Below are 21,797 nucleotides of genomic sequence, written 5' to 3'. Positions count from 1 at the left end.
CGAAAAATTAAGTTTCTCCAATCTTCCCAAATTCTGATAGAGGGCCATGAGACTTAGACCTGAGTGCAAAAATGGAGGTTCTAGCCCCTTCCAGAGCTGAGATATCGAAACTCAAAAATTCGGCCCGAAAAAAAAACGACAGTGGTACCCCTTACGTTTTTTTTTTGGGGCGAAAAATTAAGTTTCTCCAATCTTCCCAAATTCTGATAGAGGGCCATGAGACTTAGACCTGAGTGCAAAAATGGAGGTTCTAGCCCCTTCCAGAGCTGAGATATATCGAAACTCAAAAATTCAGCCCAAAAAAAAAAAACGACAGTGGTACCCCTTACGTTTTTTTTTTGGGCGAAAAATTAAGTTTCTCCAATCTTCCCAAATTCTGATAGAGGGCCATGAGACTTAGACCTGAGTGCAAAAATGGAGGTTCTAGCCCCTTCCAGAGCTGAGATATCGAAACTCAAAAATTCGGCCCGAAAAAAAACGACAGTGGTACCCCTTACGTTTTTTTTTTTGGGCGAAAAATTAAGTTTCTCCAATTTTCCCAAATTCTGATAGAGGGCCATGAGACTTAGACCTGAGTGCAAAAATGGAGGCTCTAGCCCCTTCCAGAGCTGAGATATCGAAACTTAAAAATTCGGCCCGAAAAAAAAACGACAGTGGTACCCCTTACGTTTTTTTTTTGGCGAAAAATTAAGTTTCTCCAATCTTCCCAAATTCTGATAGAGGGCCATGAGACTTAGACCTGAGTGCAAAAATGGAGGTTCTAGCCCCTTCCAGAGCTGAGATATCGAAACTCAAAAATTCGGCACGAAAAAAAAACGACAGTGGTACCCCTTACGGTTTTTTTTTGGGGCGAAAAATTAAGTTTCTCCAATCTTCCCAAATTCTGATAGAGGGCCATGAGACTTAGACCTGAGTGCAAAAATGGAGGCTCTAGCCCCTTCCAGAGCTGAGATATCGAAACTCAAAAATTCGGCTCGAAAAAAAAAACGACAGTGGTACCCCTTACGTTTTTTTTTTTTGGGCGAAACATTGCCTGAAAAAACTGCCTGTTTACTATTCGAAATGAATAAATAAATGCGCTGCCTACAACAGCTGTGAGTAACCATAGCAACAGGCAGTCAAACGCTCTATCAAAACAAACATCTAACGTTACATTCTATAGCCTAATACAACAATGAGCGACTTCGTTATTTCTTTTAACATTAATGGAGAATATGGCAACTTTGACGACTGGTATGCTGTAGGTGGACTCTCCGATGCTGGACTGGAGAGCCGTCAAATAATGACGGTGACAGGCCATCGATGCGAGAGCAGTCTGCGGGCGGCTCCGTCTCTCCGTGAGAGACGAAGCTGGAGCAACGTAGTCGACGTAGTGCTACTGTCTACATCAAGTGCCCATGATGGGCAGCAGTAACGTTACCCAGCTTTTGTGGATCCTTCTGACTGGCCGACTTTTTCAAATTGCACTATAAATGGAAACGTTGAAATTAATTGTAAATAAAAAAGCTAGAATGTAGGTAAATGACCCTCTCTTTGATCTGATTAATTTATTGCCATATAGACCATTTCACAAGATGTAAACAACACTGGTCCAGAAGCACTTCCTGTTTCAGTTTGTAACTGTTTTCTTTAAATCACATGTAAAGAAAACATCTTAAAGATGTTTGTTTAACTTTTTGATTCAGTTTTAAATGTTCTGTTGGTTGTATTTTATCCCAGCTTTTATGTAGTGTTAAAAAACTGAAACAGGAAGTGCTTCTGGACCAGTGTTGTTTACATCTTGTGAAATGGTCTATATAAGCGCAAATCGCTGGTGCTCAGAACTAATTGTTTGTTTGTTTGTTTTTTGTGTTTTTCTTATTTTTGTTTGATTAATTGTTTTATGTGTAATAAAAAAATAACTATGCCTACCTGTGTTTCATGAAAAAAAAAATGCATTTTTGAACCTAAGGGTTCTACAAGCTGAGCGGACTATAAATATCTCCGGTTGCTAAATAAACCGTCAGGCAAGTTATTATTTGTAAAAACTAGATTAAAACCTGACAATAGACACCTCGTCGGGCATTAAACCATATCCCAGCTAACAATGACCTGGCGGACCGCCAGCGTTTTTTGGGTGGCACGAAGTCAGCGGCTTGACACGGTCGGACCTCCGGCGGCACACCTTCGGCAAGCCGACCAATATGAAAATGCGGTCGGTCTGCCAGCTTTTTTTGGGTGGCACGCCACCAGCGGTTTGCCGCGGTTGGTCCTCCGGCGGCACACCGTCGGCATGCCGATTGTATGAATTATTAGCTATAGCTATAGCGTAAATGTGTGTGTATTTGTACATTTGAATGAAATGGACTCCTATTTTATTTATTTAAAATGGATGTGTGAAGCGCTCAAGTTACTGGAGTAAGTTTAATTTTTTTTTTTTTAAAAAGACTGCATTACTTGGTCATTGTATGACTTTGGTAGGGTGACCAACAGTCATGTTTTCCCGACATGTCTGCCGCGTCCGGTCCTGGCCGTCCTGGCTGTTTTTTTTGTTTTGTTTTTTTTTTATATAAAGTGCGTAAAACATGTCCTGGTTTTCAAAAAAACTGCTCTACAGCAAAATATAGATGGACAAACAATTGAGGATGAGGACGAAAAATAGGATAAAGAGGAAGAACACTAAAGATTTAAATATATTTTGTTAATTCGTTTTTATAAGTTTGTGAGAGCTATTTGGAGGCATTTTATAGTATTATTATTTATATATTTATTTTTCTAATAGGCCTACAGAAGAAACATTATTTCTCTCATTATTTCATTCATTATTTTTGTTATATAATTATTTTTTGTTAATAAATTAAGTTATGTTATAATTCTAGATGTATATTTAAATGCTGCGTGCGTGCCTTGTGTTTTGATGCGCGTAAACATTCGAGTCGCATTCAAAGACAGGAGCGCGCGCGTTGCGCGAGCAGATGGAAACAGAAAACGTCATCAACTGGTACACAGCAAAACTAGCGTCTCTCGCTGTTTTCACTGCTTTCAGGTAAGTTAAGTTAACAAAATCACACAAATAATACATACAAACGTTAATGACACCTCTCTTACGTGTAATTGATACGTTTCTGTTGAATATTTACCTTATAGAAATGGTTTTGTGTCTTCGAAAAAGTCCGTTAGCATCCCAACCGTTTTCAGAAGAGGTAGCTAACGTAAGTTAACGTTAAGTTACGTTACACTAAAGCTCTTATATTTTGGATTTTTAACCCCATGTAGAGAACAATTTTTGATAGTTCTGTGTTGCTGGTAATTTATCAATGGGTGATTGGAAGTAAGCTAATTTATTTAGCCAAAAATACGATGTTATTAATCAGTGACGTCACTTAACGTTATAAATATAAAAAAAGGTGATTTCACGAGAAAAAAACCTCCACAATATAAGGAGGATTCTGTTTAATCATGATAGTAATGTCATATGCATTTATTTCATAATATATATGTATACTTTCTCTTTTCTGCATTTCATTTCTGCTCTAAAGTTAGCTTGCTTCCTTGTAATAAACCCTATGTTCTATTGTAAATCCTATGTAACATTGATGGCTCTGTGACACATGTTATTTTCTAAGATCATCATAAATAATAATAATTCATTACATTTAAATAGCGCCTTTCTAGACACTCAAAACGCTTCACATAGAAGGGGGAATCTCCTCAACCACCACCAATGTGCAGCATCCACCTGGATGATGCGACGGCACCTATATTGCGCCAGAACGCTCACCACACACCAGCTTACTGGTGGAGAGGAGATCATGCTGGTGTCCTGCTGAACCCCCTCCACAGCTATGAACTCTACTAGTAAGCAAAACCTCAAACATACTGTGCACTACTGTTCAAAAGTTGGTTCTATAGGATTTATGCTTTTGAAAGAAGTCTCATACTTAACCCCAGGTTTTTTTTTTCAGTAAGATTGTCCTTGATAAGCCTGTAGGCTAAATAATCAGCTAAATAATAGACAGCAAATATCATGTTATAATGGTCATAGTCATAAAAATGGGCTACATGCACGCATAAGTTCTGCATTTGACGCAAGGCTGCTCTTCGGTTTCCGGTTGGGGAGATTTAAAGCGGAGGAAAACGAGATTGTGGCAGAATCTTACTGTGGAAGAATTTACTGTCCTCCCGTCTTTGAAACGAAATTTAATATGTCTAGATGTAATTTTATATATAGTTATGCTTATTTAATATAATTAAAAAAAGAAGCATAAACACAATGAGGGGTGTCTGTTTTTGTGATTAACATTTCTTTAGTATAACCATAGAGAATAAAATCTAGTATAAATTCTCGGTATAGCATTGGACTCTACGATCGGCAGAAGTAATCCATCATCCTTAGAACTTAAAGGGTTAGTTCACCCAAAAATGAAAATTCTGTCAGTATTTACTCACCCTCATGTTGTTCCAAACCTCTATGTGTTTATTTGTTCTGCTGAACACAAAGGAAGATATTTGGAAGAATGTTTTAATCGAACAGATCTCATTCCCCATTGACTACCATAGTAGGAAAAAATACATACTATGGTAGTCAATGGAGAATGAGATCTGTTTGATTAAAACATTCTTCCAAATATCTTCCTTTGTGTTCAGCAAAACAAATAAACACATAGAGGTTTGGAACAACATGAGGGTGAGTAAATAATGACAGAATTTTCATTTTTGGGTGAACTAACCCTTTAAGTGGAAATACCGCCGTCGACGTGCATAGAGCCCATCAATTTAACAGGATAACAGGATATCATGGTCATTCGTATTTTTATTTTATTTCTTTAGGTGTGTTTTGAAATACGTTGGCCAACGATACAGACACCATACTATCCAACTCAAAGGTATTTATTTATTTTTATGCATTTTTTACTGATGAATAATGAATTTTTTTTTACTTTTAAATGCTGAATTCAGGGGGTCGATAACTTTAGGCACACAAGTTATTTTTCACAGATATCTGTCCAGTTTACTCATGGCCTTTAAAATGTTTGAATTTATATTTGCAATGCAATATCAGGGGGTAAAGATGTCATTAGAGTTCTTAAGGTATGGCTATGTTCTTGTCACCAGATGAGATGTAATCGTTTGACCCTGTGATTCTTCAGGACAAGATCTTGATGGCATCCACACTCAGTACATGACGGAAGGTGAGTTTCACAATAGCTATATCACTATCACAAACCAAGAGACAGAACACAACAGGCCCATCCCAACTCACCCATGCATAGGGATGGGTACTGAAACCCGGTATTAAACATTAAACGTTATCGAACCGATAACAGATCCTGCTGACGGTACTAAAAAAATAACACACACTGTCTATTATAGACATTGTCTTGCAAATTATTTGAGGATTTGGAGTGGTGTTTAAACAATCTTCATACAACATGTGTTCAGATGGTTCTTTGTAATTTTGTATGAGTAGGGTAGGGAGAGGCTGTAACTCAGTTAAGACTTATTTTACATTCGATTAATTAAATTTCTGTAGCCTACCTGATAATTTAGCTTTTCTTGAAAAACAATGTATTGCTTATTTTAATTGTATTTTTCTTCTATTGCATTTATCTATGATTCACTCCTATATATAGTAAATGAATAATCTGTTGAAATTTGTTTTTATATCGCAATATATATATATATATATATATATATATATATAGCAGAAAAACAAAATATTCTATTGAAGTTTTTCAATAATGCGCATGCCTAATCTTGAGCATTTAACCTAACCCTAATTTTAAATTGAACGTGGATTGAATTATATATTAAATTGAATTATAATTTGTGACACCCGATGAAATGTACGTATGATAGATTTTAGCCTTAAACATATTTCCCACAATACACGAACAGAGGAACTTTTTTTGGAGAGGAAATTTTATGTTTTGTAATGTTTCTTTTGACAGATACTGTATAAACTAATTACACGTTTTCTGGGATTTCAGGAGCGATAAGAAAGTACCCAGAATGGGTTACAAGAAAGACAACAGAAGGGAGCCTCCAGGAAGTGGTTTTGCGGTGTTTGAAGGGAGAGAGAGGGGGCAGGAAACAACGACGGGAAAACTGAAGGGGTTCAAATACATTGAGTTTTTTAAAAGCTTAAAATTAAAATGTTTAATATATATATTAGGGTGTGTAACGATGCACGTATTAGTATTGAACCATTCGGTACGAGGCTTTTGGTAAGCATTTTTAAGCCAAACGGTTCGTTGGAACATTTTTCCTGCCAACCAAAACTATTCGAAATGTAGGCACGTCGTGCGTGGCAAGCGCGCTCATAATGTAAGAGACGCTGGCATGACCACAACATTGCCCAACATCAAATGGCGAATGTAATGTAAGTGGAATGAAACGGTGGTGAGTTTCCTGATAGCATTGGTAGCCAACTATGATCACAAGTTTCGTGGTTATCAGCATAGTTCAACGAGTCTGTGTTTCGAATTGTAGGCTATAATGCTTTCAAGTAACATCACGTCGGTTTTATTTTGACATTATGAATACAAATGCTGCCCTCAAATGTTAAAGGAGTAGTTCACTTTTAAAAAAAACTTTTGCTGATAATTTACTCGCCCCCGTGTCATCCAAGATGTCCACGTCTTTCTTTTTTCTTCAGTCGAAAATAAATTAAGGTTTTTGATGAAAACATTCCAGGATTTTCTCCATATAATGGACTTTAATGGGGTCCAAACGGTTCAAGGTCCAAAAGACAGTTTCAGTGCAAACTGTTCAAAGGGCTTTAAACGACTCCAGACGATGAATAAGGGTCTTATCTAGGACCCTTAGAGTCATGACTCGAAAAAAGATTTGTTCATTTTGATGAACGAGTTTGAACAGGAGAGTCACGAACACGCATCACAGAACAGAACAAGACGAGCATTTGTGCTTATAAAACATAAACTTTTTTATTTATTTTTTTAAAGGACTGCTCGTTTTGCTTGATAAGACCCTTATTCATCGTCTGGTGTTGTTTAAAGTCCGTTAAAGCTGCACTGAAACTCTCATTTGGACCTTGAACTGTTTGGACCCCATTGAACTCCATTATATGGAGAAAATCCTGGAATGTTTTCATCAAAAACCTTAATTTCTTTTCGACTGACGAAAGAATGACATGGACATCTTGGATGACATGGGGGTGAGTAAATTATCAGCAAAAGTTTTTTTTAAAGTGAACAACTCCTTTAATCTGAACTAAAATAAACCTTTCTGTATAACTACTACAATATTACATTTCATTTTGTCCAAGGAGTGGTTTTGTTTTATATACTCCTAAGAAAAGTGGAAGTATAACTCCATCTTTGCTCAAAGTAAAAAAAAAAATCATACTTTATGATGTTAGTTTTAATAAAAATATAATAAAAAATTTAAATCAAGGAAATTTCTCTGGCAAAATTTCTCTTTCTTATTTCTTTCTTTTTGCTGGATAGAAAACATACCGAACCATGAATTGTGAACCGTTACATCCCGTTACACCCCCTAGCCTATATATACAGTACTGTGCAGAAGTCTTAGGCACACTATAGTATTTTCGCCTCAAAGAAATGGTTTTAAGCCAGTTATTTATATATTTTGTTGTCGTGTCTCAGTTGGAAATATCAGTTTACATTTCCAGACATTAATTGTAATAATCCAGTGAAATTTTTGAATGCACAAGGATTCTGACAACAGCCAATGCTCCACACGGAGGTCGGATCTCACCATCATCGAGTGCATCTGAAATTGTATGAAGAAACAGAAAAAACCTGCAAAACTAAAAACTATTTGTAATACCTGGACAAAAGCTGTTTTAAACGTAAAGGGTACTAAACACCTATTGATTTGATTAATAACAGTTAATAATAGTTAACTATTAAAGTGAATTGATAAATAAAATCTATTTATGATTGACATTATTTTTGGAAATATTCTCATTTACAGCGTTTTTACACAAGTGTTTTTTTCACAGTACTCTAGCTTTGCAGGCAGGCACTACCTTCGAGATGTTGCCGCAGTTCTTCTGGTCTTAGTCTCTGTTTTTTCTGTTACTTCATATAATTTCAGATGCACTCGATGATGGTGAGATCCGACCTCCGTGTGGAGCATTGGCTGTTGTCAGAATCCTTGTGCATTCAAAAATTTCACTGGATTATTACAATTAATGGCACAATTAATGTCTGGAAATGTAAACTGATATTTCCTACTGAGACACTACAACAAAATATATAAATAACTGGCTTAAAACCATTTCTTTGAGGCGAAAATACTATAGTGTGCCTAAGACTTCTGCACATATATATATATATATAGACCCTTATTATGTATATATGTATATACTTATGTGTGTTTTATAGTTTTGTACAGTGTTAAACAATATTAAATAATATGTACTATAACATAATCTTATGATTTTTCTGTATCCTGTTAATAAATAATATAAACAATATTATTATATTTCATATGTATGTATAGTAAAGTGTTAAACAATATAATTTATTTATTCATATTTTAACAAAAGTACATGTTTTGAATGTATCATAATGGTTATATATATATATATATATATATATATATGGAAGATAGATAGATAGATAGATATGTATATGTTATTTTATGTTTATTTCCATGTGTTTATTTTGTATGTTATCCATTTGTGCCTTCTATCCAATAAAATGTAAATTTACAATGGCTATCAGCAGTTGTGTACTTTGTTTTTGATTATTTTTTGCCTAAATTGGATCTAATATAACTAGCTATTATTTATTATTATCCAGTAATGAAAAAAAACAAACAAAAAAAATCATAAAATGATCCGTGGACCGACCGTGGTCCGCCAGGAAACGCTCATTATGAACCAGCGGCTCGGTAGCGGACCACCGTCGGGACAGCGGCGGCTGCCGCTGGTGGTCCGCTAGAATAACGATGAGCAAAACGCCAGCGATCCATAGGCCCGCTGGACCTATGTTAGCATAGCACGCCAAAAATGGAAATACGAATTGGCGTGTCATACACACGCTACTTCATGAGATCAGTCTGCTTTGAGAAATGAAGTGATGTGCAGCATGAGTAAAATAGTGCTTTTGACATTGGGTTAATGTAAACCTGTTGTAGGAGAGCTGCAAAATAAAAACAGCCTAGTAGGCACTTTAAAAAAACTAATGGAAATGTTGATAGTGCACAAAACATTTTTTGATGCTTATTCAAACCTACCTACCTAGATCACTCACATCAGCTAGAAACACCAAGGGTTCACTCTAAGCATGGAGGGTCTGCTTTTAGCTATTATGCCAACAGCCGCCACTGGAACCAGCTTCCAGAAGAGATCAGGTGAGCTCTTACAGTAGTCACATTTAAATCCAGGCTCAAAACACATCTGTTTAGCTGTGCATTTTGCCACTGTTGGTCCGACTGTTACTGCGTACTAAGTTTTATTTTTGATTCTAAATTGTTTTAATTATTTACTGTATTTTATTTTTATAATAATTTTTATTTTTCATGTTTTATTCTAAACTGTTCTAATTATTCTGATTACTTTTGATTATTTAATTTTTTCTATGTAAAGCACTTTGAATTGCCATTGTGTATGAAATATGCTATATAAATAAACTTGCCTTACCTACCTACCAGTATTAACTTTCACATGCAGTTACACATTAACCTACCTACCTACCTACCAGTATTAAATTAAAAAAAATATCAAACAACCCCACATGTTGTTTGAGAGGGTTTCAAGAAAGATCCTCCTCACTCCTCCAAAAACAAACTCCAGCATATTCAGGTGTCAGACACGACTGGATCTTCAAACGGCACAGGGTTCTGTGGTCAGATGAGACTAAAAAAAGAGCTTTTTGGCAGTAAGCACACTAGATAGTTTGGTGGACATGAGGATAAAAAGTACCCCATGTGTACAATTTAATAAACCATTGGATCTTTAATGTTGGGGACCTATTTTTCTGCAGGAGGTCCTGGACTTCTTATTCAGATACATGGCATTGTGGATTCTATTAAACATCAACAGATAAAAAATCAAAACCTAACACCTTCTGCTAGAAATCTTATTATGGGCCATGGTTGGATCTGCCATCTGGACAACGATCCAAGACAAACATCAAAATCAACACAAAAATTTGTTAGGGAGCACAAAATGAAGCTTCTGCCATGACCGTCCCAAAACCCTATAGAAAATGAGTGGTCCGAACTGAAGAGAAGCACAAACATGGATCTGGGAATCTGAAGGATCTGGAGAGTCTGTATGGAGGAATGGTCTCTGATCTCAGGTCAGGTGTTGTGCAAACACATCAGGCATTATAACAGAAAACTCAGAGCAGTTATCTTGGCAAAAAGAGATTGCATTAAATATTGCATATTTAATAAAAGGATATGAGCAATTGTGGCCAACGTGTTTTGGAGAAAAACATTTATTTTATAATGTGATCCCACGTTACACATTAACAAACATACCTAGCAACCAGTATTAACTTTCACATAGTTACACATAAACCAACCTACCAGTATTAACTTTCACATAGTTACACATAAACCAACCTACCAGTATTAACTTTCACATACAGTTACACATTAACCAACCTACCAGTATTAACTTTCACATGCAGTTACACATTAACCAACCTACCAGTATTAACTTTCACATGCAGTTACACATTAACCAACCTACCTACCTACCAGTATTAACTTTCACATACAGTTACACATTAACCTACCTACCAGTATTAACTTTCACATACAGTTACACATTAACCAACCTACCAGTATTAACTTTCACATGCAGTTACACATTAACCAACCTACCTACCTACCAGTATTAACTTTCACATACAGTTACACATTAACCAACCTACCTACCTACCAGTATTAACTTTCACATACAGTTACACATTAACCTACCTACCTACCTACCTACAAGTATTAACTTTCACATACAGTTACACATTAACCAACCTACCTACCTACCAGTATTAACTTTCACATACAGTTACACATTAACCTACCTACCTACCTACCTACAAGTATTAACTTTCACATGCAGTTACACATTAACCTACCTACCAGTATTAACTTTCACATACAGTTACACATTTACCTACCTACCAGTATTAACTTTCACATACAGTTACACATTTACCTACCTACAAGTATTAACTTTCACATGCAGTTACACATTAACCTACCTACCTACCAGTATTAACTTTCACATACAGTTACACATTAACCTACCTACCTACCAGTATTAACTTTCACATACAGTTACACATTAACCTACCTACCAGTATAGGTTCACATGCAGTTACACATTAACCTACCTACCTACCAGTATTAACTTTCACATGCAGTTACACATTAACCAACCTACCAGTATTCATTTTCACATACAGTTACACATTAACCTACCTACCTACCTACCTACCTACCTACAAGTATTAACTTTCACATGCAGTTACACATTAACCTACATACCTACCTACAAGTATTAACTTTCACATGCAGTTACACATTAACCTACCTACCTACCTACCTACAAGTATTAACTTTCACATGCAGTTACACATTAACCTACCTACCTACAAGTATTAACTTTCACATACAGTTACACATTAACCTACCTACCTACCTACCTACAAGTATTAACTTTCACATGCAGTTACACATTAACCTACATACCTACCTACAAGTATTAACTTTCACATGCAGTTACACATTGACCTACCTATCAGTATTAACTTTCACATAGTTACACATTAACCTACCTACCAGTATTAACTTTCACATACAGTTACACATTAACTTTCCCATAAAGTTACTCATTAACTTTCACATGCAGTTACACATTAACTTTCACATACAGTTACTCGTCATTTCACATGCAGGTACTCGTAAACTTTCACATGAAGCTACTCGTAAACTTTCGCTTGCAATTACTCAACAACTTTCTCACGCAGTTACATATCGATTTTCACTGCAGTTACACATTAGCTTTCACATGCAGTTACACATCAACTTTCACAAGCAGTTACTCGTCGCCTTTCGCATGCCCGTTACTCATTAACTTCGCTTGCAAGTTACTCATTAACTTCAGTGCAGTTACTTATCATTTCACATGCAGCTACTCATAAACTTCGCTTACAAATTACTCATCAACTTTCAGATGCAGTTCCACATAAACTTTCTCTGCAGTTACACATAGACTTTCACATGCAGTTACCGGTTAACTTCGCTTGCAGTTACTCATTATCTTTCACATGCTTGCTACTCGTCTTTCACATGCAAGTACTCATATCTTTCACATGCAGCTACTCGTTACCTTTCGCATGCAGCTACTGGACATTTTCCGATGCAGTTACATATCGATTTTCACTGCAGTTACACATTAGCTTTCGCATGCAGTTACACATTAACTTTCACTGCAGTTACTCGTTGCCTTTCGCATGCAGCTACTCATTAACTTCGCTTGCAAGTTACTCATTAACTTCACGTACAGCTACTCACCATTTCACTGCAGTTACACGTTAACTTCGCTTGCAAGTTACTCATACTTTCACCTCAAGTTACTCGTACTTTCACCTGCATTTACACATTAATTATCACACGCAGTTACACATATGACTTTCGCAAGCATTTACTCAACAACTTTCACCAGCAGTTACACATTAACTTCCACTTGCAGCTACTCATAAACTTCATCTGCAGATACTCATCACAGTAACATGCACTTTACTCACCGACTTTCACCTGTAGTTACACATAGACTTTCACTGCAGTTACACATCAACTTCCACAGCAGTTACTAAATAACTTTCACATGCAGTTACACATTAACTTTCACATGCAGTTACACATTAACTTTCACATGCAGTTATTCATTAACTTTCACATGCAGTTACACATTAACTCTCACATACAGTTACTCATTAACTCTCACATGCAGTTACACATTAACTCACATGCAGTTACACATTAACTCACATGCAGTTACACATTAACTCACATGCAGTTACACATTAACTCACATGTAGATACACATTAACTTTCACATGCAGTTACACGGTAACACTTTACAATAAGGTTCGTTAGTTAACATTAGTTAACTACATTAGTTAATATGAACTAATAATGAATAGCACATATACAGCATTTGTTAATCTTTGTTAATGCTATTTTCAACATTTACTAATACTTGATTAAAATCTTGTTAACATTAGTTAATGCACCGTGAACTAACATGAACAAACAATGAACAGCTGTGTTTTCATGAACTAACATTAACAAAGATGAACAAATGCAGTAACAAATGTATTGCTCATGGTTAGTGCATGTTAGTAAATACATTAACTAACGAACCTTATTGTAAAGTGTTACCAGTTACACATTGTCGGTTAAAAACAAGAAAGTGGCTAGTAAACACGTCGAGTGGCTGGTCGATTTAGAAATCCACAGTGGCCGCCGGTGGACAAAAGAGTTGATTTCCATCCCTGCTTGGTAATGTCAAGGTGTCATAACAAAGACATCTCAAACAATGTCATATTTGCATTAAAACTTTCATAACTGAGCAAAAGACACTTAATGACAGTTGTCACAAACATGCATAAACCTTCCTTCATATTCAAAACATACGTCATGTTAGTCTTATGCATACCCCTTCAAGTAACGTGTTACCAAAGAATGAATCTCAGACAGTTCATAAGAGAAACGTGTGCAGGATTCCGTGTTGCAAGAATGCTGTCTTGACGAAGCCTAACTTGCTTCATAAATGTAATATATTTTTTAATATTTAATTTATCAGTCAGAGCAGGAATCAAGGCTACATTCGAATAAACAAAGCCAGCGGAGCGATTATCTCTGTCCATCTTGAGGAATGAAAACGGTTGAACCAAAGAACGTATATTGACAAGAAGTGAACGCTCCATTGCAACACAAGTATTTTGCAGTATTATCTTATATTAATGACCGTTAAAACAAAACTATGTAAACAAAAAAAACACAGCCACTGTTCAAAGTGGCAATTAAAGTTATAGGATAACAGACAGCGCATCAATGATCATCATGTTTGTAGCATGATCCAGGGGATTAAAACGTACAAAATATATTTCAGGCCTAATGGAGTTGGTAACTAATATAAGTAGTAAATGTGTAAAGTTGCATACAATGGAAATACCATAGACTGTAAAAAAAATGGACAAAGCGTCTGTGACGTCACTCATAGACTTTCTGAAAAACAGGTTTGAGGCTGTTTATGGGGGGTATGGGCGGCGCCATATTAGAAAATCTTGAGAAATACAAAATGCAAATGTTCAGAAATACAAATGTTTCATAAAGGATACAGAGATGCGTCGTGTCAGATCATGGCCAAGACGTCCAATTCCACTCGGCGCAGCCCGTTATCAGCTGTCAATCAAAGTTAACCGCCCTTATTTTTCATACATTTTATATCCAAATACGATCTAAACTAACGAGTCAGAAAAAAATTCACTCACCTCACAGTTGTCAGGCACTCAGAACCTATCGAAAAATACAATAAAAGTCAAACTGTAAACATATGAATTGATGCTGTGAAAACGGACATTTTAATGTGAGGTCTATGGATATTCACCCCCTTTTGGGACCGACCTCTAGCGGATTTTCGATGTATTGCAGTTTTTCCCACTTCCGGGTAGGGTTCATTTTTCAGATTAGAATTTTGCCGCTTGGGAAACATAAGAAGAAAAAACTACCTCAAAAAACTGTTATCTATGCAGTTGTCCAGTAACTCCAGTTGGAATTTTCATCCCAAAATGGCGGCCACGCTCCTGAAGCGCCACCTAGAGTTTTGCTTCTTGTTCTTCTATACTCTTTGATTGAACTCTGACCAATAAGAGGATCGTTTTATACACGTGGCTTGCATAAACACATTTTGGTACGCTTTGAAATGTTGCCTTGTGAAAGCAAACCGAACGAGTAAAAAATTAAATCCGTGCTTCAGAACAAAGAAAATGAGCTACAGGTATGAAAATGCAGCCCTACACTGCAACCTATGGCATGAGTTGGGCTTTGCTAATCAGGTTTACTTTTAATCAAGTCATTTTGTGTGAAAAGACAATGGTCATGAAAACAGTGGACTTCCTTTTGGAAAAAAATACTTTGGGCATTTGGTTGGAGAGACGGTGCTCAAAGAAGGCACATGCAAACGTTCTTTCTCAATTGGCTCATTTTGGCTTTCATGGGCTCTATAATAACATTTTCATGAATTTCGCTGAATATGAAATGAATATCTTCATAAATGGATATTAAAGGCTTTAGCTGTGCTTTGCCGCTGGAGTATAATAGAAACCCACATTTTGTTTAAGCCGAACAATAACTCCTGGCAAATAAACCGTCGAGGTATAAAACGGTTAACGGTAAAGCGGAAAACGTGCGTGGGAGAGAGCAGACCTTGCCTATATCAGAGCAACTCAAAATTTCGACCCAAAAAAAACGACAGTGGTACCCCTGTGGTTTTTTTTTTGGTGTGAAAGAATAAGTTTCTCCAATCTTCTTGAAACTCTGGATTCTGATAGAGGGCCATGGGACTTAGACCTGAGTGCAAAAATGGAGGCTCTAGACCCTTCCACGCTGAGATATTGAGATCCCACGTAGCATTTATGCCATTATAAATATCTCAATATTTCAGCTCTGGAAGGGTCTAGAGCCTCCATTTTTGCACTCAGGTCTAAGTCCCATGGCCCTCTATCAGAATCCAGAGTTTCAAGAAGATCAGAGAAACTCAAAATTTCGACTCCAAAAAAAAAAACGACAGTGGTACCCCTGTCATTTTTTTTCCGGTGCGAAAAAATAAGTTTCTCCAATCTTCTTGAAACTCTGGATTCTAATAGAGGGCCATGAGACTTAGACCTGAGTGCGAAAATGGAGGCTCTAGATCCTTCCTGAGCTGAGATATTGAGATCCCACGTAGCATTTATGCCATTGGGTTCGTGGACAGTGGAATTATGGGACGGCGCTTGGTGCTACGGACTCAGAGGCCCTAGCTGAGTGCAGTAAAATAGTTTTTATCATGACAGGAACTTTAATTAAAATGTCCCAAAAAAAACACACTACCAAAATCCCCATTCAATAGATTGCCGGTGGGATCGCATCCAATTGCAGCATATTGAATGAACTGCGGAAAAACTTTAAAAAATGCAGTGGGTTATTGGACAAATAGTGGGTTTGTGGGACGGGGGCATGGCCCGGGAGTGGTAACGGGACGTTTGGTAAATATAGTGGCGCTGACGAAGCGGTGGTCGGTTGGAGACCTCCAATTATTCCACACTCATTCACGGCATCATCAAGCTATGCCTTTGTTTAGAATAAGCGACTTCTAGTGGCGAAACTTACATACTGTGCCTTTAATACAGAATCAAGAATTAACACCAACCTCTTTGTTCTTCAGTATGTCTCATTCTGCAGTGTTCTGGATCTCATGTTCTCAGTGTCCTTCAATAAACTCTGTGTTTGTGTCAGCTCTTCCTGATGGTTTGATGCTCGTCTTCACTTGTAGCTGAGGGGAATATTCCGTTTATTGGTGAACTGCAGTGGGGGGAGCTTCACTGAAGGAGGAGTTTCACTGGAGGATGAGGAGCTTCACTGAAGGAGGAGTTTCACTGGAGGAGGAGTTTCACTGGAGGAGGAGGAGCATCACTGAAGGAGGAGATCTGACAAAATCAATAAGAAAACACATACTGAGTTAGTTTTTATACTAATTTACACATTTTAAATGTTTATGCCCACCTTTTCTATCTAGTAAAGTAGGGCTGGGCGATAAAACGATAACGATAATTATCGCGATATAATTTTCCTCGATAAAACGATATCAAGGATATGGTCGATAAATGTTCGATAATATTTATGCGTCAAAAAAGCGGAACGAAACTCATTTAAACCGTGCGGAGCATTTATCCGCTCGGCTCAAAGTCCAAACGGCAGTGCATTGAGCGGAGCGCGAGCTCACGCAGACGCGCCTCTGATCGTTTTGCTCACGAGATCCAGTGAGAAGCACTTGAGTTCAGCGAAGAACACAAATGTCAAGTTTAAACCAGTTTAAAGGCAGATTAAACACCGCTGACAAAAAGGAGAAACACTGCGTGCAACGATACAGTCAGAATCTAAATTACTGAATCCATTTAGCCTACCATGGATTTACTGTAAGGTTAGCCTGGTAATATTAACTGCACCATGAAATGTGGGATATACATATTGAATTGTATAATATTATTAATGTTGACAATGTATTATGACTAATGGAATATAAGTACAGTATTTAATAATGTATTTAGCTGTCAGGCTATTGTTTTTCATTAAAAAAATACAGAAAACAAAGTTATGCCATGATAGTGAGGAGCTTATTGGCGGGGGCTTGTTTGTTTTACCCTTCGCCGCGTTGCTATGCGCGCACAGGAGTAAAAGTCCCGGATGTCCGACCTTGAAAATGCTTATTGTGATGCGGAGTGCCTCCAAAATGGCCGACTTCCGGTTTGGTGACGCGTCGTGAAACCACTGGGTTTCTACAATGAAAAGATTAATGAACACACATGGACTAAAAGGGTCAATGTTCCAAGATGGCACTCTGAGCAGTCACGTTTTGAGGAGCTCCGTAAACTCTACTGTTATTCTGGATGTAATACAGCAAGAAATGACTTTGAACTCATAATTTGTACCAGATCATATTTAACTAACGTTAGTTGTTGCATTGGCTGTCAAAATGGGGAAATCCGAGAAAAGAAAAAGTAAGAATGGATCTCAAGCCGCTGCTAATGGTAGCAAAACGGTTAATGAGACTCAAGCCCGCCAAGAACTTCTGATGGACAACATGCATGACTACTTGAGTCACGACACTGTCTCCGCAGAATTCATGCTGTGTGAAGAAATTCCCTGTTTTCCAGAAACCCCATGTAAATCCCCTGCCATAAAACAACGCAAGACCGAGAGTGCTGACACAACTGCCATCCTTTCGCAACTCGGAGAACTTTCGAGGCTAATTAACAATCGGTCGGATGCTTTGGAAAAGATGGTTGGGGAAAACTCACGCGTCATCGCCAGTATGAAAGAATCGATTAATGAAAATACCAGGCAGATCTCTGGAATTAAAGATGTTATTGATTTCACGAGTGCCGAAGTAAAAGATTTGAAAATCAAAATCGGTGCGACTGAGTCATTAGCCAAAAGAGTCGAGTCTAACTCACAGGAACAGGAGAAACGGCTTCTGCATCTTGAGGCTTACTCACGTCGATGGAGTCTCAGAGTTCATGGGGTTCCTGAAAGTGAACGAGAAGATGTCCGTAATAAGATCATCGACGTTTGCCAGCACCTTCTGCCAGACGCGAAAGACAAACTCCCGGATGCCGTGGACACCGTTCATCGCCTGGGTCACAAACGGTCGAACGACAGCAAGCCCAGAGGAATCATCGTCCAGTTTGCCTCCCGGTTTCAACGCGATGCGATCTGGCCTGCCGCTAAAGATTCAACTTTTCTTAAAAACAACAACCTGAAATTTTCCGAGGATTTGTCTCCAGCGGATAGAGAGCGAAGAAACAAGCTATGGCCCGTTGTGGAAAAGGCGAGAAAAGAGAACAAGCGAGCTCACTTTGTCGGCGGAAGAGCTTTTGTAGAGGGATCTGAAATATTCCCTCCAGACTAATGGGTCTCTCGTTTATCCTTGTTGTCTTTAGACTTTAATATTGCCTCCATCCTCTTGACTGGTTGACTTCGATGTTCTGAACCATCACCTGTCTGCAGCTCTTCCAGGATAGATTCATCTGGCGGTACTACAACTTTATTTTTGTAAGACATTTAAAATGCTGCCTTCTCACGTGAGTTAAATAGTTCTATTTTAGGACGCGTTACAGTTTTGCATGTATATGTTTATACACATGTATATGTGCATGTGTGTTTGTATATACTGAGAGAGTTCTGTTTTAGACATTTGTGTTGTCTGGCCTGTATAATACAGTTTAGTCTCATAATCGACATAATCGATCTGGTACTATGCATGTATTTTCTAAACGTAATTTAAAATATTACCTAGTTGGAATTCCATACTGTATTTCAATATCTTCATATTATTTGAGTTGCGGTTCTCATCATAATGCTCATCTCTTTGACCGTTTAAAGTTCTTTAAAACAAGTAACTTGTTTCGCTTAGGTATATTCAGTTTTGTTCGTTTTTTTTTTCTCTTCTATTTTCTTTCTTTTATTTCATGTCTTTATCTGTTGTTTCTTTAAATGCTAGAGGGCTAAGAAATCCTATTAAGCGTAAGGCTGTTTTCTTATATCTCAAACAATTCAAATCAGATTTTTGTTTCCTCCAAGAATGTCACTCAACTGTAGAGGATTGTAATTTTTGGAGGTCTCAATGGGGTCTAGACATATGGATGGCTCATGGTACGACACATTCAGCCGGTGTGTGCATCTTAAAAAATCAGTTTAAAGGGAAGGTGTTACTTAATGTGAGTGATATAGATGGGTGTTATATCTGTCTCGTCACTGAAATTTCAAACTTGACATGTATTCTAGTTTGTGTTTATGGCTATAACCAGCAGAAAGAAAACGAAAACTTTATTAGTCGTTTAGAGGAACTTGTGTTAACATTATTAACTAAATATCCAAATTCCATGCTTATTTTTGGCGGAGATTTTAATGTTGCCATAGATGGCAGCTTAGACAGATGGCCTCCAAAACTCCCTGACAATACTAGTTTATACTTGAAAACGTTTATGCAAAGATTTTCCTTGATCGATAGTTGGAGTGTGTTACATCCCTCTCAAAAGATGTTCACATGGAGTAATAACTCTCAGTCTTCCCAGTCCCGAATTGACATGTGGCTTATCTCTAAAGAATTATGCAATACCTCTTCTGACATTTTGCCATCGCCATTTTCTGACCACAAAAGTATCTTCATTCGTACCCATTTTCTTGCATCTGATAATGTGCCCAGATTCTCTTCTTACTGGAAACTTAACAACTCCATTTTATCTTATAGTGAAGTAGAAAATGAAATTAATAAGATAATTCACAAAAATTGGAATAAAGCAAGAGAGGACAACAGTTACAGCAACAACTGGGAATTTGCCAAATATGAAATTGGCATATATCTTAGGAAATTTTGTACTAATTTGGCAAAAAAGAAAAAAATTGATGAAGACTCAGTTATATGCAAAATCACCAATCTCCTCTCTAAAAATGTGGAGGATTTACTTGACTGTGAAAAAGCAGAATTGGTTGAATTACAGTGCAAATTAGACAACATATGAAGAGTTCAGATGCAAAAGCCTCTAAATGCCATTTGAAATTTTCTTCTTTAATGATGATTTTTATCAAACTTGTATATTTAAGTTCAGTAATTTCACTTAAATAACAATTAATAGGTAATTATCATTGCCATTTAAGAGAAATTACTTAACTTAAATATACAAGTTTGATAAAAAATCATCATTAAAGAAGAAAATTTCAAATGGCATTTAGAGGCTTTTGCATCTGAACTCTTCATATATAAACATAAAGCTGAAGGGGCATTCATCAGATCGTGCAGAAAATGGATTGAAGAGGGTGAGCAAAACTCTGCATATTTTTTCAGATTGGAAAGACAGCAAGCTAAAAACAACCAAATTCAAAAACTAATGATCAATGGTAATATTAGTGATGACCCTAAAAATATCGCAAATTTCTGTGCCAAATTTTACAGTGATTTGTATACTTCTAAATTTTCCCAACAAAATATGGATGATTTCTTTAAATCATTACCTAATATAAACCAGTTAAGTGAGTTAGATAAACACTTTTGTGACGCCCCTCTCACATTGAAGGAAATAGAGGAAGCTATTAACTGTTTAAAAGCCAACAAATCTCCCGGAACAGACGGACTCAGCTCAGAATTTTACAAGCTTTTTAATAATAGTATAGCACCTTTTTTATTGAAGATGTATGAGGAAAGTATAGAAAATGTATTACTTCCAGCCACATTATGTCAAGGATTAATAACGCTTATACCAAAATCAAACAAAGATCCCCTCCTAATAGACAACTGGCGTCCAATTACACTATTAAATAATGATTATAAAATAATTGCTGCAGTCCTAGCAAAAAGACTCAAATGTGTTTTGAACTCTATAATTGACGAAACGCAATCAGGATTTATGCAAAAAAGGCACATTTCTAATAATATACGGCTAGTACTAGATATGATAGACTACTCAGAATTAATTGACAATGATGGCTTCGTTTTCTTTTTAGATTATTATAAAGCCTTTGACACATTAGAACACGCATTTTTATTTCAGGCTCTTCGAGAAATTGGCTTTGGTGACTCCTTTTGCAGAATGATCCGAATGCTTTACGTTAACGGAAACAGCTCAATTAAGTTAAGTTATGGTACTTCACCTAGATTTTTTTTAAAACGAGGGGTTAGGCAAGGATGTCCAGTTTCCCCTTACCTTTTCCTAATTGCAACACAATTCCTTAGTGTACATGTCAATAGTAGTTATTTAAAGGGTATCACAATTGGTAACACTACAATAAAAATGAGTCAGTTAGCAGATGATACAGCTTTATTCTTGAATGATTCTTCACAGGTTCCAATGGCTCTGAGTATTCTTCAGTCCTTCTCTAAAGCTTCTGAATTAAATTTAAATTTTAATAAATGTGAATTGCTTCCCATTAAAAACTGCTCTCTTACCTCCATTGAGAATATTTCTGTTAAAAATAGGGTAACATATCTAGGTATACAAATTACTAAAGATGAATGTAGATGTCCAGCAAACTTCAAACCTATTATTTCT

The 21,797-nt window shown here is 36.9% G+C and overlaps 3 long non-coding RNA genes across 4 annotated transcripts; 1 reads left to right on the top strand and 2 right to left on the bottom strand.

Moving 5' to 3' along the window:
* The first annotated feature begins 2,905 nt into the window (after positions 1 to 2,905).
* On the top strand, positions 2,906 to 6,634 carry LOC120479955 (uncharacterized). Of its 2 annotated transcripts, none has more exons than XR_016168841.1 (6): positions 2,906 to 3,025; positions 3,127 to 3,182; positions 3,644 to 3,837; positions 4,810 to 4,865; positions 5,130 to 5,171; positions 5,970 to 6,634. It is a non-coding gene; the product is annotated as an uncharacterized LOC120479955 (long non-coding RNA). The 2 variants fall into 2 exon arrangements; XR_005623004.2 differs by having other exon boundaries at positions 5,095 to 5,171.
* A 3,763-nt stretch (positions 6,635 to 10,397) lies between these two features.
* Positions 10,398 to 11,860, bottom strand: LOC148995843 (uncharacterized). The gene is made up of 2 exons (XR_016145722.1): positions 10,677 to 11,860; positions 10,398 to 10,502 (listed from the first exon to the last, which is right to left on the bottom strand). It is a non-coding gene; the product is annotated as an uncharacterized LOC148995843 (long non-coding RNA).
* A 25-nt stretch (positions 11,861 to 11,885) lies between these two features.
* LOC120460071 (uncharacterized) lies at positions 11,886 to 16,669 on the bottom strand. Its single transcript, XR_016145721.1, has 4 exons — positions 16,403 to 16,669; positions 14,487 to 14,511; positions 14,334 to 14,397; positions 11,886 to 13,487 (listed from the first exon to the last, which is right to left on the bottom strand). It is a non-coding gene; the product is annotated as an uncharacterized LOC120460071 (long non-coding RNA).
* Positions 16,670 to 21,797: the final 5,128 nt, after the last annotated feature.

The sequence above is a fragment of the Pimephales promelas genome, chromosome 2 (genome assembly GCF_988280905.1).
Source record: "Pimephales promelas chromosome 2, fPimPro1.hap1.1, whole genome shotgun sequence".
NCBI lineage: Eukaryota > Metazoa > Chordata > Actinopteri > Cypriniformes > Leuciscidae > Pimephales > Pimephales promelas.
Note: the sequence above shows the minus strand (reverse complement) of the source record. Positions and strands in the feature narration are given on the sequence as shown.